This window comes from Cyphomyrmex costatus, unplaced genomic scaffold (genome assembly GCF_001594065.2).
Source record: "Cyphomyrmex costatus isolate MS0001 unplaced genomic scaffold, Ccosl1.0 scaffold43, whole genome shotgun sequence".
NCBI lineage: Eukaryota > Metazoa > Arthropoda > Insecta > Hymenoptera > Formicidae > Cyphomyrmex > Cyphomyrmex costatus.
Window position 1 is genome coordinate 2,429,563 of NW_017278534.1, and position 16,135 is coordinate 2,445,697.

General features: G+C 31.8%; 1 protein-coding gene across 1 annotated transcript in view; it reads right to left on the reverse strand.

Moving 5' to 3' along the window:
• The window catches only part of LOC108777362 (uncharacterized), a 59,758-nt gene that overhangs the window by 17,830 nt on the left and 25,793 nt on the right, over positions 1-16,135 (reverse strand). The gene's annotated exons all lie outside the window — the stretch shown is intronic.

Consider the following 16,135-nt stretch of genomic DNA (forward strand, 5'->3'; position numbering starts at 1 on the left):
CATAGTTATTATAAAAAAATTTATAATAATATATATATATATATAAATTTATATATATAAATAAATATATATATCAAAATTTATTTATATGGTAGCTATATTCGATGATTGTTGAATAAATACATATATATATGATATACAGCCAGCACGTGAACGGAATAGATTTTATCAACAGATATTTTTACAAATTTGTATCGCATTCATTTTTAATACTTTTTAGTTTTATATTAAACATTTTTTAAATAAAATTTGATTCACATAACACGACACGACATTTTCAGCTATTTACGCTTGTAACATTTTATTCACGGAACATTGATTAAGTATTTTTGATTGTATAGAATTTGAAAGGTTTACTGATAGTTCTATATATTTATTAACGAAAAAGTACAAAATATTAATCAATGAATCTGTCAGTAAAAGATTACTTTTTGCAAATTTATATTCGTATGTTAAAAAAATTTGATCATATTTTGACATAACTTTTTTTTTATTAATTAGATTTCGTTCGTTTTTTGCAATGCAAAGTATAAAGAAAAAATGGTCTAAATCGAGCGGTAACAAGATTTTTTTTTATAAAATAAATTTCAAGTTACAATGTTAATACAACATAAAAATAAAAAATATAAAATAATATAAAAATAATATCGAACGTTTCGGAACTCGCGCGCGCGTGGATTTTTCTTCAGCGATTCTTATCGATGTTACAATGTCATAGAGATGAAAGCATAATCTTACGGTCTAAGCGACATGGTGCGGTACAATTTGTTCGAAGAAATTGATTCTCCTGTTTTTGTGTGAATGTGGAAATTGTGTCTAAGTGAGAAATTCATAATCGTTAATATAATATAAAAATAGTCAAGAGATAAGATAAAGATGAGTTATTTAAATGTAAATTGTCAATTATTGTTTATTATTGTCAATTTTTGTATTACATCAATTAATTAATTATTTGGTGGTTAAAATTGAATTTCTCTTATTTACTATATATTATATGTATATAATAAAATGTCTGAGAGAGAAAACAGGAGCATCTTTACGTATTTGTCTGATTCTGTTAAGCGCAAGTGTTACAATGGTGACAGATGGAGCATCGGAACGATATTTATTTATTTATTTGACACTTTTTCGATAGATAATCGGTGCCATTTAACAATTTGAAAACTTGGAAGCTGTTGTGTATTTGTCGTGGATTCGTTTTTATACTTTTTTTTATTATTATAATTAGGAAATTATTATTGTATTTAAACATTTTTTTAATAGAATTTAATCCTTTTGCGATTTGTGATCTTTGTTTAACGTGAATAATTTAAGAATAATATAATAATGTGTCATTAAAATTTACTTTTTATACGAATAAAATTTTTTTAGAGGAAGTTTATTACATTAGTCTTTGAATAAAAAGGAAATACTTGATTGATTTATTTTCTACTTGATTTATTATTAAAAGAGGTATTACAAAGGATTTTTGTGCTATATAAATATTTAAATATCTAGAAAAATTGCATTTTATCTCTTGGATTAAATAAGATAGTAACAGTTTTAAATATTTTTTAAAATTAAATTAACTGTGTTGATTACAATATGCATATACATGCACATACATAAATATGTGATCAAATCTTTTCGTTCAACAAAGAGCTGTCTATTCTTCCTTTTTTCTATCAAAAGAAGCAAGTTTGCAAAATACTTATCTTACTTATAACTTTAATAAGTTAAATGAACAAAAGTTTAAACTTTTCATATACCTAATCTTGGCAACACCATCGTCAATGTTGTTAGCTATATGGAATACTATTGGGAACACGAGGCATTTTGCCAAAAAACACTGGAGAGATTACAAAAAATAACATCACGGCCGTCAACTTATAAGCAGTTATTATTGCGCATTTGCTTAGATCGAGTTTGGAACTTATTACCATTCCAATACACTTTATGTGCCCTGCTGTCATGCATTATTCATCGAAGATTTGGAAGAGCAGTTGCTCTTTAAACAAGTTAATTATAATAAAGTTTTCACTAAAAATCGATACAGAATCTTTCTTAATTGAAGGAGAATTGGCCCCAAAGATGAATATCTCTATAAAGCTAACGAGTGATTTAATAATATAGTTCAAGGAAACTATTTTGCTCGAGAATATAGTATAGTCCGCGATTTACTGGGTGGTCCGTTATATCTTAATTAGTATGCATGCAGAATACGTGCTGTAGGCGTTTAGCGGTATAAAGTATTAAACATGATACAGAGGAATATCAGTTCTATGACCGAAAAGCATTACATCGAAGTGCTTACCAACGCGTGTTACAACGCTGCTGTAAATTCCTGGCTCTTATCAGCAACGTTGCGAGAAATCTGCGCAGTCCGTCATTGTTTCGGCTTAAATGAAGAAAAATCTAACCCGAGGAGATTGTATATATATTTCGCACGGTGTACGAGTTTGCGAGATCAGCGTCCAACGAGCGTGCCGTGGACTCGCAACGGCGGACTAACGCGAAAGTTTGGTCATTAATTAATTGTTTTTCGCGGTGCATCCTGCTCTAATTAATTATTTATGCCTCGATCCACGGATGGTCATTGTGCTAATAAAGTAATTAAACGATAATTAATCAGGAAAGTAATTAATTGAGAAATTAGGTGGTAAGAAGGGAAGAAAAAGTGGAAATATGGCTATTGAAAATAATCACATGACTATTAAAATAATTATACATATATTTAAATAAAAGTATCTAGACAACTTCCTTGACATCGAATATAACGGTCAGAATACATGTATAGAATATATGAACGAGAGTAATCTTCTGTGTCGTTCTTCCTCGCGTGCGGCCGCTTTTAATTATCGCATTATAATAGGCGTCATTAGGCACGTTCCCGTTTGCTCTGATAGAATATCTCCGTCTCAGCAAAGCGAAAGTTTTTCACTTGCAGAGACGCGCGACTCTTTATCACTAATCACCGCACAGTTTTGAACTTGGTCGACGTATTAGAGGAACGTTGCGTAATTAGAGCCAGTAATTGGAACGTCTGCTCCTCAAAGTTTCAGCGTTGGGCCATGTATAATCAGGTGTTTAGCCTCAACCAGCTTCAGCATGCGCGAGTGCAACGGCGCTCTCGCAGATCGCTGCAACGAGATTTAAATACCAAGCGTTCACTAATCACCTTGCTAATCCTTAATTACCGCTCCTCGCAAGGAACGCGCGATTGTTATTCGCATCGTGGCTCATCGCGTTGCACACCTTCCGTTTTTGGAAGGTGAAATCTTCCCATAAATAACGGCAATCCCGAGACAATGGCATCGCATAAACTCGCTTACGTATATATCAGACTTGTCTTAAATTATCGCGAGAATAATAGAGCTCGCGAATGTACGCTTAAACAGATTCGAAATCGCCCTTTGTGGTCGGTTCGCGTTCTCCCTCATGAATTTATAAATTTCTGTGGCATTAGATAAGTATGAACAAGCAAAGCGTCGCGAAAACGCTGCACACACGCACCCTTAGAACATAATACATTTACTAGAAGTGCCGATCTGAATAACGCAGCGTCTCTATATCTATCCATTTTTGTTTGAAATCTATCTGCGTGAGAATCGTACGTTTGGTTAATTTTGTATACCTTTACAATATTCATTTCGTTGCTGTCAGAGTATAGGCTATAATGAAAGACTTATACTATTATATTATATAATCGACGCATGCGCAGTAAAACAAATGGATAAGGACAGATATACATATATTGGGGACAACGCCAATCAGGTATGGCGCTTTCAGTATATATGTTCTAAGCACGCACCGAATATTGCATAATCAATCGTATATGGAGCAAGCAACAGATTAAACATGTTGCATTTAATCAGCTAATAAGAATGATAATAATTGAGCGAACAGAGTTGAGTATATGCTTAATATGTTTATTACTGTAATGATACAGGATATCGCGGATCAGTATTTTTCAAATCAACACACGAGATGGCATGAATAATCATTATTTGGAGAGTAGCTATTAGGATTATCCGTTTTTACTATTATGATATTGATAATTACTCCGTTTGTGATGCCTGGATAAATTAATACTAATATTAGTGTACGTATTCGATTTCAATACGGTATTAATCGTATTGAAACAATCGATTTTACACAAATCAAAGTTTATTCTACTTAAAATAAACCATCATAATTTGTATTTTTGAAGAAGTAATATGTTCACATTAGAATTACTGTTTTTATTTTTTAATATAGAATAATGCATCTTTTTTTATATATCTTGATAGTATATGTATCTTGATAATCATAATATTACTTGTAAATGTAGATATGATTAATAGTAGATGTAATGATTATAATGTGAAACATGCATATATACATACAGAAGTAAATAAAAAATTAATTGTTTTATTGTTTAGCTATTTATTGTTAATTGTTATTATCTCTTTCTTGATTTTAAAAAATAAAAATGTATATAATTATCACAAACCACGTGAACATGTTTATTTCAAAATATATGATACTGAGTTCACGAGATAATCCTAATTGGGGCGTAATTACTTATGCGTTTGCCGATGTGCGAGCGGAGAGTTCTCGGGAAACCTTTTGCGCATTATGCATATCCACGGCCAGATACCTTACAGCCACAAAGCCGGAAAAGCCAAAGGCGTAAAGAGCCCGTGCTGTGAAATGAGATCCTTTTCTTCTTTCGAAACTCAACTAAATGAAAAACCCATCCCTGCGCGAAAGAACGCCGGCCATAGAGCTTTTATTGTTTCATGAAAGGCGAGAGCAGATAGAGAAAGATATTGAAAATACGCATTGCAAAACCTCTTACTTAGCGAACACTCTTTACCGTGATCGGCTTGCGTATCAGATGAACGAAAACACGGATTTTTCCACGTTTTAGAACTTATTTAATAAGTTGGCATTCTAGAATTTATACTTGCTCGATGAAGTCTTATGGCGAGAAATTTCTCTCATTACTTACGAAACCTTAGAATTTGCAATGAATCTAAAATCTTATTAATGAATCTATTAATATGTAATGCAGGTACTTTACCTTATATCAAGATATCAGTCTACAAGAAACTCTGATAGGTAAAGGATATATGAGAGATTATGATTGCACCTCAGGGCAATACATCCAAGTGGTCGTTTCTTAGAGCAAAGGCTGCCTTTAAGGCAATGTAAAGTTTCATTACATAAAACGTTTCTTACATTCGCCTCCAAAATTGCATAAGTAGTTGATTAATCACAATTCTGTTGTACGTATAATTCATTGCAACCTGTTTACAATCGACAAGCGATACGGGCATTCTTTTAATCCCAGAAATGGAAGCGTTAGAATTGATGTAAATATCGATTGTTGTCGACATAATTTTAATTTCCAATGAAATTAATGGAATCACGGATTTGATTTATTTAATTGAAAGGGATTGTGAACCGAGCGAATTTTTAAACTTTCTGTACTAACAAAGATCGAGAGGGAAGGGGGCAATCAGTCATAAAAAAGAAAGTTAAGCAGTGAAAAGTGGTACGTGGACCTTTGAAATATTTTCCAACTTTTATACGATTTTACGATACTCGTAAAAACTTTATAACTTACAATATATAAGCGGACACCGTCTTTTCTTCACACACGGTATAAGTATGGGCATTGTCTCGCACCCAAGAGCTTTCGATCATTTTGATATTTCCTTCGTTGACATAATTGTCACATTCTAAAAAATACAACGTGGATTTATAACACCATATCTATATAATTCTCATTCTATATATTTGTGTTAATATCAACAAGATATAAATTTAACATCATGGATTTTAAATTTATAATGTTGATACAATATATAAATATATATTAACACCAACAAGATGAGAATTACATAGACACTGCATGTAGTGTTAATAAATCCACACGATTTTTTTAACATGAATAATTATTGTCAATTCACAACATGAATAAATATTGTCAATTCACAACTAATCTCTTTATATATTTTATCATAACTTTAGAAAATTACTTGCACGTAAGAATTTATGTCTTTTATATGGATTGTTTTAAATAAATTTTATTAATAGAGAAAAAAATTTATTGCTTTCAATATCTTGAGATATATAAAATATATAATATTAAGATATAAAAAATAATAGAACTTTATTCAAATTTTTTTCGGAAAAATTAATAAAAAATTCATAAAGGAAATTGACCACCTAATACATTGAATGGATTCTTATTTATTTTTGTATAATTGTTGTATTTTTCTTGTTTCTTTCAAGAATGGCTTTAATTAATTTAAGATGTAATCTCAGTAATGCTTCGGCTAAATTATATAATACTTATTATTAGTGTCTACTTTTCTTCAAAATATAAAATAATTTTTTTATAAACCTTAGCAATTTTTTAAATAATTTTTTTAAATGGAAGTTTCTTGTTTCTTAAATTTTTATATGAAACAATTACATCAGAGTATTTAATTTATGAATAATGTTCATAAAAATAATTTATGGAAAAATTAATTTATAAACAATATCATGCATTTTCAATCGTCTTTAGAATTATATATACGATATTATTAATATATTTATAGTTTAACAAGGAAAAATTAATTCTAATTTAGCGGCAAAATTTATGTATCTTGGTATTTTCACAATCAATTATCATTATATCACATGTGTATATCTATTTTTAAAATTTTTTTCTCTCTTGATTTTTTCTACATGCATTATTTTGTATTTATTTAAAAATTTAACTAATTGACATAAAATTCATTTTTGTCGCAGAGTTTAATTTAACTTATATTATTATTTATTCGTGAAATAAAAGCAAAAAGAAAGTTTGTGTGACAAACGGGTTTTACAAACGTAATTCATCGGACGCGAGTTATGACATGCGAGAAAAATCTCATTTATTTTGATGTACGCCGCAAGGCAAAATTACATACAATTTTTTTCTCTTGGACAAGGACGGGTTTGCAATGCTGCCGCTTACACGCATACAAGAATTTTCCTCCCTCTCGTCTTTCTCAATTTATTTATCCTTATATTCCCTTTTACAACGCCACTCTTGGAAGAAATTAAATTATTTACACAGTATGATTAAGTATTTTAAAAACAGAATTAATAAAGAAGATTTAAGAACATATTGTTAAATTTACCTTTATGAGCAAATACCCCATTCTGCCTACGCCTAAATGCGCTCTCCTGGCATAATTTAATTATTTTATAGTTAAAATAACCGGTTCGAAAACATAGATAAATAAAAATAATTTAATTCTTGGGATAAGCGCGATTAAAATAAATATACCATTGGCTAGTAACAATTGCAAGATATCAATACGTGATAGTTTCTGGGGAACAACAATGTCCACAGAATTGACGCAATTGGTGTATTAATTTGGTCACTGCAAATATACATTAAACGAAAGCGAATGGAAAATACGCCCTATGTTACGTTCACTGTATATGAAATATGTGAATTAATATACTCGTGCGGTACAGAAGTGTTTTACACTACATTTTTGCGTTTGATAATAGTAATACCTTTTTGAAATTGTTCCTATTGACATAGCGTTTACCAATTTATGATCGATTGATAATTATAATTAATCTATTCGTCATATTCTAATAAAAATTGCTATAAATTGAAAATTTTTTAAATGCATTAATTGTACATTGCTTGAAGATATTTTGTAGCGATTGAATATTCTGTAGAGCTACTCGAGTTAGCTCGAATTGCTTAGAGTCTCCAAGTGCGCTAGAATTCAAATGTAAAAGTTCAAAGCGAATATACAAGAATACGTATTTCATTGAAACACTTTTAAAAATGTTTTTTTTTTTGTGTTGACTTGCACCGTGTGGTCATTCAGTTGCACGATTGCTTTTTCATATTTTTAACTTCTACAACGCTACGTGATCTCGTTACGTTTTAGGTATTATCTATTACAATTGAAATTTCCCTCATACATTACCGACATACCGACAGCGATCAACTTCCTTTCATGTAAATGTTTCTAATGAAAAATGATTATGTAATATTTGTAATTTAATTGTTTACGCATATAGTCGCATCGAAACCTCCTCCGGAATGTAGCGTTTTTGTATCACACCATTGTCTCGCTGTAGGAAAATGTGTTTCAGTATAATTCCAGGTAATAATGAAATATCTATCTCTTGCATCTTTCATTGTATAGTACTAGTCAATCTGCATTTATTTTCAAGCATTAGGTGCAAATTCCCATAATGCTGCATGAGTATAAATACTTGATTCTCTTTACTACACACTCACTATGTTATTGACATTTATGTCGTCTGTATGAGTACGGAGCAAGTGCACTCACAAAGAATAAAGAAACATTTTATGAGTTTTAACTTGTATTTCGCATTTTTTTTTTTTTTTAGGACTTATTCCTTTAAATCGATAGTTTGATAATTGATATATGTTATTGACGAAATAAATATTTGTAATTGCAGAGGACTATTCTAAATTTAATGTTCATACCAAGATGCAAATAGTCGTATATGGTGGTAAATTCGGATTCATCCAATTAATAGTTGATGTTGAATTTTGGTCGATTTGGCAATGTTTTGAGAAATAATTCATGTAAAACGTCTCATAAATGGTTTATCCTCTCAACTTTCCTTGTGCATTGTGCAATTACTTATGTAAACTTTCAAGAAGTATATTTAAGATTTGGGGAGGGGGGGGGTTGTGCGAAAATACATCCTAACTGTATATATAAGTTTCAAGCATCTTGCCTTTCTCACCGTGGCACGTACATGCAAATATGAATTTCCCGTATTCGCCCGCTCTCAGCTGTGTAACGCGTTGTCGCACTGGAATACGAGGTCCGCGTAGAGTACAGACGACGTGGAGACGTCTACAAATACGAGGACGGTCGAGCAAGGTCTTTACCGTCGGATGGATCGAAGTGGCTTTGCCGTTGAGCCACGAATAAATCGGCGGTGCGGAAAAGCGGATGTGCGTTGCTTTGCGTACGACCGCCCGTCGCGTATATCTCTGACGTCGTCCGCGCGCCGTTGAATTTGCCCCGAGAAAATAAGCAAGGAAACTCGACCGTGTGCGATCCTTCCAAAACTATATCGTCAATCCTCTCTCTCTTTTTTCCTTTTGCGCTGAAATTTTTCGACTGGAGAAAAGGTGTAAAGTCACCGAGACGTTGTTTATTTATATTTGCACATGAGAAGACATGAATATAGTCATGTTATATGTCTTTTATCGTGTATGATATGTAAGAAATAGCGAACATCTCAAAATGGCGTAAGAAAATAACTTTATAATACATTTAGTAGAGAAACGTTGTTGAAATAAATCAATTTTAATGCTGAAAGTTAGAAACTAATGTGGCAACTGTCTCTCTTCTCGAATTTATCTTTAAAAAAATCAGTTGCGAGTAATATCCATAACAGAAGGAAAAGCAGTGGAATACATTTACGACTTTATTCGTCCGTCTATGGACGTAAACATTTCCTATCAAGATTCGCTAACTTTTTAATGGCCTTTGGTTCGAAACTTTCCATCATCTTAACTCCGCCGTCGAAATAGTGTCTTGAAATAGCGAGCAACGAAGATAAATGACCTCTCTCAGACGCCTAGAGGCTATCTTTGGCCGTATTAATAACCAAATTAAACGCGAAAACCAGAATATGAAATGCAACGCACACTTATCTTTGACTATGACGTATTCTTCATTGAATTACAAAAATACAAACGTTTCTAGGACAATGAATTCGGAAATAAAAATTCCAGACAAAAGTCAAAGTTTATTAACACGCGTATGCCTTTATATATATCCTGATTCTTTTAAATATCTTATCGATAATGTAATTTTTGTTTTTGATATAAAGATAATAAATATGTTCATAAACAAATCGTAAATAGAACGAGCGAATTGAGTTGTGAATACATTACGAATTATTCATTTATGTATGTGTTATATATATGTTTATATAAAAAATTTTTACACGTATTCGATATGTGATTTGAAACGTGACATGCGTCGGTATGTGTGTGCCGGTTTGGGTGGAGGGGGTGATGGTGTGCCACAATGGATTTTCCAATTTCACGTTGTCTTCTCGTTCGCGCATCGACGCTTCCACCCGTCGGCATCATCCTTCGCTCCGGTTCGCTCGAAACCCCGTTCGGCAAGCTTAACTTTAGAAGTATGTGCGGCATGTTTGTGTACGGCTGTGATTTACTCGCTCTTCGGGAGGGTACGGCTCGGGGTTCTCTCTTACGTTACCGGGGTGGAGGAAGTGAATCAGGGCGGCGCGGCGCGGCGCGGCGCGGCGGCGTCGGTGAAATTTGTCGATTTCAAACTCTCCAACCGTGGTGAATTCGTCGATATACAGCCGCGGTATCCGATGTATCGTGAACCATCTTGGAAGCTTCACGTAATGCAACTGGCCGCGGGCGCTGGGAATCCCGGGCAAACTGATTCTAGTCACACAGAACTGATATCGTGGGTTCTCTAGAAGCAGGTACTATCTTGAAACTGGTGGCGAGATTACCACCATACCGTTTTCCAATTTAATGGAAGAACCTAGGCCGTATTTCTCAGATAAGTGTATAGTTTAAATTGAAGTATATAGCTATGCACACACATACATACATATATATATATATATTTATTCATTTTATTTCATTCAAAAAGTATTTCGTAATTATTTCATGTTTTGAATATCATAAATTTTTAATGACAAGAATATATAAAAGTATACGTGGAAATAAACAAAATGGAAGATCGAGCATATGTCACACACTACACACTAGATCATGTGTTAGTGAAAAGTTATCTATATTATAACAACATTTTTTACATAACATTTTAAATCTGTAATTGGAATCCAATATATATAGATTCAAAATGTTATGTAAAAAATTTTGTCATTATAATATAGATAATTTTTCACTAACACACATGATGTACTGTGTGGCATATGCTCGATCTTTCATTTTGTTAATTTTTAATGAGTTTTAATTAATATCTATTTTGGAAATCCTCTCTCTCTCTCTCTCTCTCTCTCTCTCTTATATTGATATTAAAATTTTGTTTATCTCTATTATATATATACATATAATATATATATTATAAGTTTATGAGATCTAGAAGGACACTGACTTTTTCATAGCTTAATATTGTTTAAAAAATCGAGAAGTAAACAGGAAAAGTTTGTGAGAGGAAGAGCGAGCTTGTAGATTCTGAATAAACATGTTCATTGATTTTTTTCAGAGTTGATATTGTATTTTGTCCGTAATATTTCACCATCTTGAAATCTTTTATACTAAATATAACATATTAGATAATATGTATATATTTTATATATAACATACGCTTTCTATAATCAACTATTATAACATAATGACTTCTAGAAAGATAGTTACTTATAATAGAGAGAGAGAGAGAGAGAAAGAGAGAGAGAGAAAGAGAGAGAGAGAGAGAGAGAGAGAGAGAGAGAGAGAGAGAGTATCAAGTATAGTTCAATATTTTCATTATAATATATATACAATATTTTTTTATAACATATTTTACGCAGCCAATTATAAAGTTTTGTAAGGATAACAAGACTATTATACAAAGAGAATGACAACTCCGGCATATTTCTTGGTAAAGAGTCATACTTCTTCATGTTCTTACGAGAAGAATTACTCGTCAGGATGAATTATAGTCAGGTCGTGGCGCGTTACGAGAGATCGCAATTTCTCAAAACCTCCGCGACTTCTGTAGCCGTCTTTCCTCATTTTACTAGTACTCGGTATCTCTGATTGTATTGAATGCACCCTCTAGAGTTACGTTTGTACGAAAGCAAATCCGTATTGTAGGCAAAGTTTGATTATGTTGCACGCCAAGTAACTTGAATAATAATGATCCGGAATAAAAAAAGCGATCGTTCACAGAATACGTATTCGAATGAACAAACAAAAATGGGCACGTTGAAATTGAGATGAGACGCGAGGACGACATCGAGAGGGGAGGCACTTGGCATCATGTCGGACAGCCTCGCGTGGGCTCATATCATGCCAGGCGTAGACGGCAAAAGGAATGCAATAAAAAGAATGATACGTATCCTACGTTCATGTATACATGATGTTATGAGGAAGCGAATGTAACAATAGGCGCACATTATACTGACAACAGAGGTGGGGGATAAGGTGCAATCCCCTTATATGCGTCTCTACGGTCTATGTGGCCAACAATGAACTCATATTCTCATGTTTCCCCCGACTCTTCCCACCTTCGTGATTGTTGAACCACACTTCCATGGCGGCCTTAAACCGTAAACTTGTTTGAAACCCTAACGCTGCATGCACCAATCGTCACTGCGGAGGACATGTTCACAGTGCGCGCTTAATTTACTCGCACATGGGAGGTCTGGCAATCCGCGAAGCAATTTCTGCACATATTCACATGGGAGTCGCATATACAAATTCTTACCAGATCGATACTCCATTAATAGAATAGAAAGGAAAAACTGTATTATTCTTAGACTATATAAATATATTTATTTATCGATTACTTTATGTCATAAAAATAGAAATTTGGAGATTTATATACAATATTGGGGGGGGATAAAGCAATATTTTAATATCATTTATTTATGATTAGAATCTTTTCATGATAACATCCTTAAAATAATATTCTCATTTGCACAGATGTCGAATCTGTTATGATGTAAATTAGTGATATTTTAAGAAAGGTTGCATATAGTCAATAATTTAGAAAAAGGATTCGTTTTTTTTTAAGATTCACATTAGCAATAGATTTGTTATAGTTACAATTATTAAACTTATATTTATATAGTCAATAATTTAGAAAAAGGATTCGTTTTTTTTAAGATTCACATTAGCAATAGATTTGTTATAGTTACAATTATTAAACTTATATTTATTAAAGCAACCTTGATGAATTAATTTACCAACTTAATTAATTAATAATTATAACTTTTACATGACAGTTTTTATATGTACAAAGTAATGCTTATTTAAAATCAAATTGCACATTATTACATAATCCTTTTTTATTAAATATATTAAAATCCCTTATCGAAAAGTATAAACGAGAGTAAAATTTTTTAACAAAACTAGTCTCAAAAAATTGATTGCTTAATGAGCGCAACAATGTACATGAGAGGTAGTTTGTGAATAAATGGGCAGAATTTGATATTTCCTTGCTTCAATTACACCTCTATCAGCCTAATTGCGTGTTGGATATACGAAATAGAAGCGTTTCGACTTTCGTTCATCAGGATGCTGCATGTTCCACGGGTCACTTACTCTGCTAACGAACGTATTAGTTGCGTTTTTGCTATTATGCGAAATTAGTGTAGCTTGCCCGCCTTATAGATGTTTGTATGCCTGCCAATTGGTAACGTACATGTTTGAACAACCTAATCAAAGGAGAATTCTTGTATCAGAAAACTAAAAGAAGGGAAAAAATGGATTTTATTGAAGAAAGATATCAGATCTAAGGTCTATATATTCCCTAAAAATTCTTAGATATTCAGAACGGGACGTATTTAGAATTTGCTTCATATTCACGTCTATATTTATTATATAGTTTTTTAATTGAAGTTAGAGTAAGGAAGATTTTATTTTTTCTCTAAGAATTAAATTAAATTTATTAAAATTATCAATTTTTTAAAACTATATTGTGCATATAAATTGCATGAATAAAATGAAATATCTTCTCTGTCAAGAGATTATATACATATTGTATACTTGTGTTTTCAATCTTCTTTTTCATGTATTGTTATTTTATACATATATGTGTCATCTTTTTGTACCGTAAAATAAAATATTTAACCAGCATAAATATTGACAGTGATCAATGAAATATTCTCGAAATAAGCTGGAATTGTTCGCAAAAAAAATAGTGCAATAGAATAGCGCAATTTATTTATATAGATTTATCCGCTTTATTTCTCTGTTAGGAGAGACATATCGTTACGCGACATATGTTTTATCCCCATTGTCACAGTCACAGAAGTGCTTTTTCTGTTAGTTTTCATTATATTCGGGTATTCGAAAAAAAAAAAAATGAAATATCGTTTTACATATCACTGCGAAATCGTTGTAGTTTGAATTTTTTTCGCTGGAAATTCGGCAATCCATAAATACAAAATATCTTTTTATACAAATCTCATCTAATTAATCAAATAAATTACTTTTTGATTTTTGAACAAAAATCAAAGTTTTTGAAAAAGTATATAAAATAATTCTTTAAAAAATTTTTCAAGCAATGCACTGTCTTCTAATAATTTTTTCGATACCGTTATAGAGAAGAAAAACATTTAGTCGAAATGTAACGATTATTATCATTCGTTTTGTTCAACTTTCAAATAACGGCATTTAAGAAACAATTATCGGTGTTCTCGCAAGTAGTAACTTGCAGTAATAGCAACGCAGTAACTTTTTTCTCCGCACAACTTTTATACAATATTAGACAGAACATTCGTCTCGCGGGAATATCCGCCGCTCTCTAAAGCGGCAGACGGAAGCAAAATTAAGAGCCGCCATGGCTGTAGCGGACGATGGATGTAACTTCTTTCGATCGTCGTCTCGGCCTAATGATTTTATTCCACGTTCCATCGTGAGTCGCGTTCACGTTTTTCTACCGCGATCCCGATATCCCGCGATATGCTGCGCGCCGATACGTAGCGTGGTTCCGCATTCGAATAACAGAAACACATGCTTCCTGGTCTTAGATCTCTTTTAGTACCTTTTATTTATCGTTTCACGCAGTTCAAATTCTCGCGGTTCTGGCTCGGAACTTTTCCGGATCCCGCCTTAATGAACCCCGACAATCATCGCAGCCCGCGCATTCCGGTACCCACGCTTCGTGACGCGTTTTGCTCGCGTTCACAACAAGAACGCATTACTTTACATGTCAAGTATCGGAATGATGCGTCGCTTGACGTCGTGTCTCCGCCACAGCGTACCCTGCCTTGTATTTACTGTCCTAAGAAACATTTCAATGCTCGCTTTAATTTTGAAGAGATTAAGTAATTTAACCCTTTGTGCGTTAACCGACTTCACAAGTCCTATATAGCTTTGTGTGTAGTGGCAATTAAGTTAACTCTGACGAATAATTATTTTAACTCTGTAATTTGCAAATGTCTTGTGCGTCTTTTATCTCTTTCGGTACTGGTACTTTTGTCAAAATATTGTGTGGTTCATTACAAAAATTAATTCGTTCGAGATATACATATGTATATAAAATTTGTAAGCATTTCTATATAATAAGAAAATATATTATTAAATAGTTATTTTCAATATATTACTCTTTACAGAAAGTTATTACAGTGATGTTAAAAAAACCAATATCATATTTTAAAACAAGGAATATTATGAAATACACACAATAAATTATAAAAAATCTTTAGCAAAGTTAATAAGATTTAAAGTAAGATGCAAAAAAGGCCTCTAAAGGATAAATATGAAGTTCATATACATATTTTTTGTACTTGATTAAACTCTGTTTAAAAAACAATTTTTGTATTTTTTAAATTAAAATACGACAAAAATATAAATTAACTAAGGATTTAAAAAATTTTAGAATTTTAATATAACATATTTAGTATAATAGTTTAGTATAATATATTATTTATTAACGTCTCTTATGCGGAAAAAAATATTACATATACGCACAACACATTTAATAATGTTTCATGTAAGTATTTTATAAATTACAATTTTTGTTAGCACATAGTTGTTAAACAGATTAGTGCGTAACAAATTACTCAATAAAAAATGTCGTGCAATACAAACACGATGTAATGTAACTATATTCAAAATATGCAAATACTATAAAAACAATTCGAATTTTCCAGATGAAAATTTAAATTATTTTCGAACTGTTATGTTTGAATTACAAGCTAATGTTTAAATTGTCTTTGAGCAATTTATAGGAATCCAATTCGTGCGATAGAATTTATTTCAAGCGTACACGATCGAGTGAAATTTGAACGCAAATATGGTAAAGAATATGAATAAAAAGTACAAGCTAATACATTTTTCAACTTTTACAATTTTATTGTACTTGAAACTAAATTTTGTTATCATTAAAAGTATAATAAAAATTGCATGTTATTTTTGTTGTTGACTGAATAATATATATGGAATTATTTTAGTACA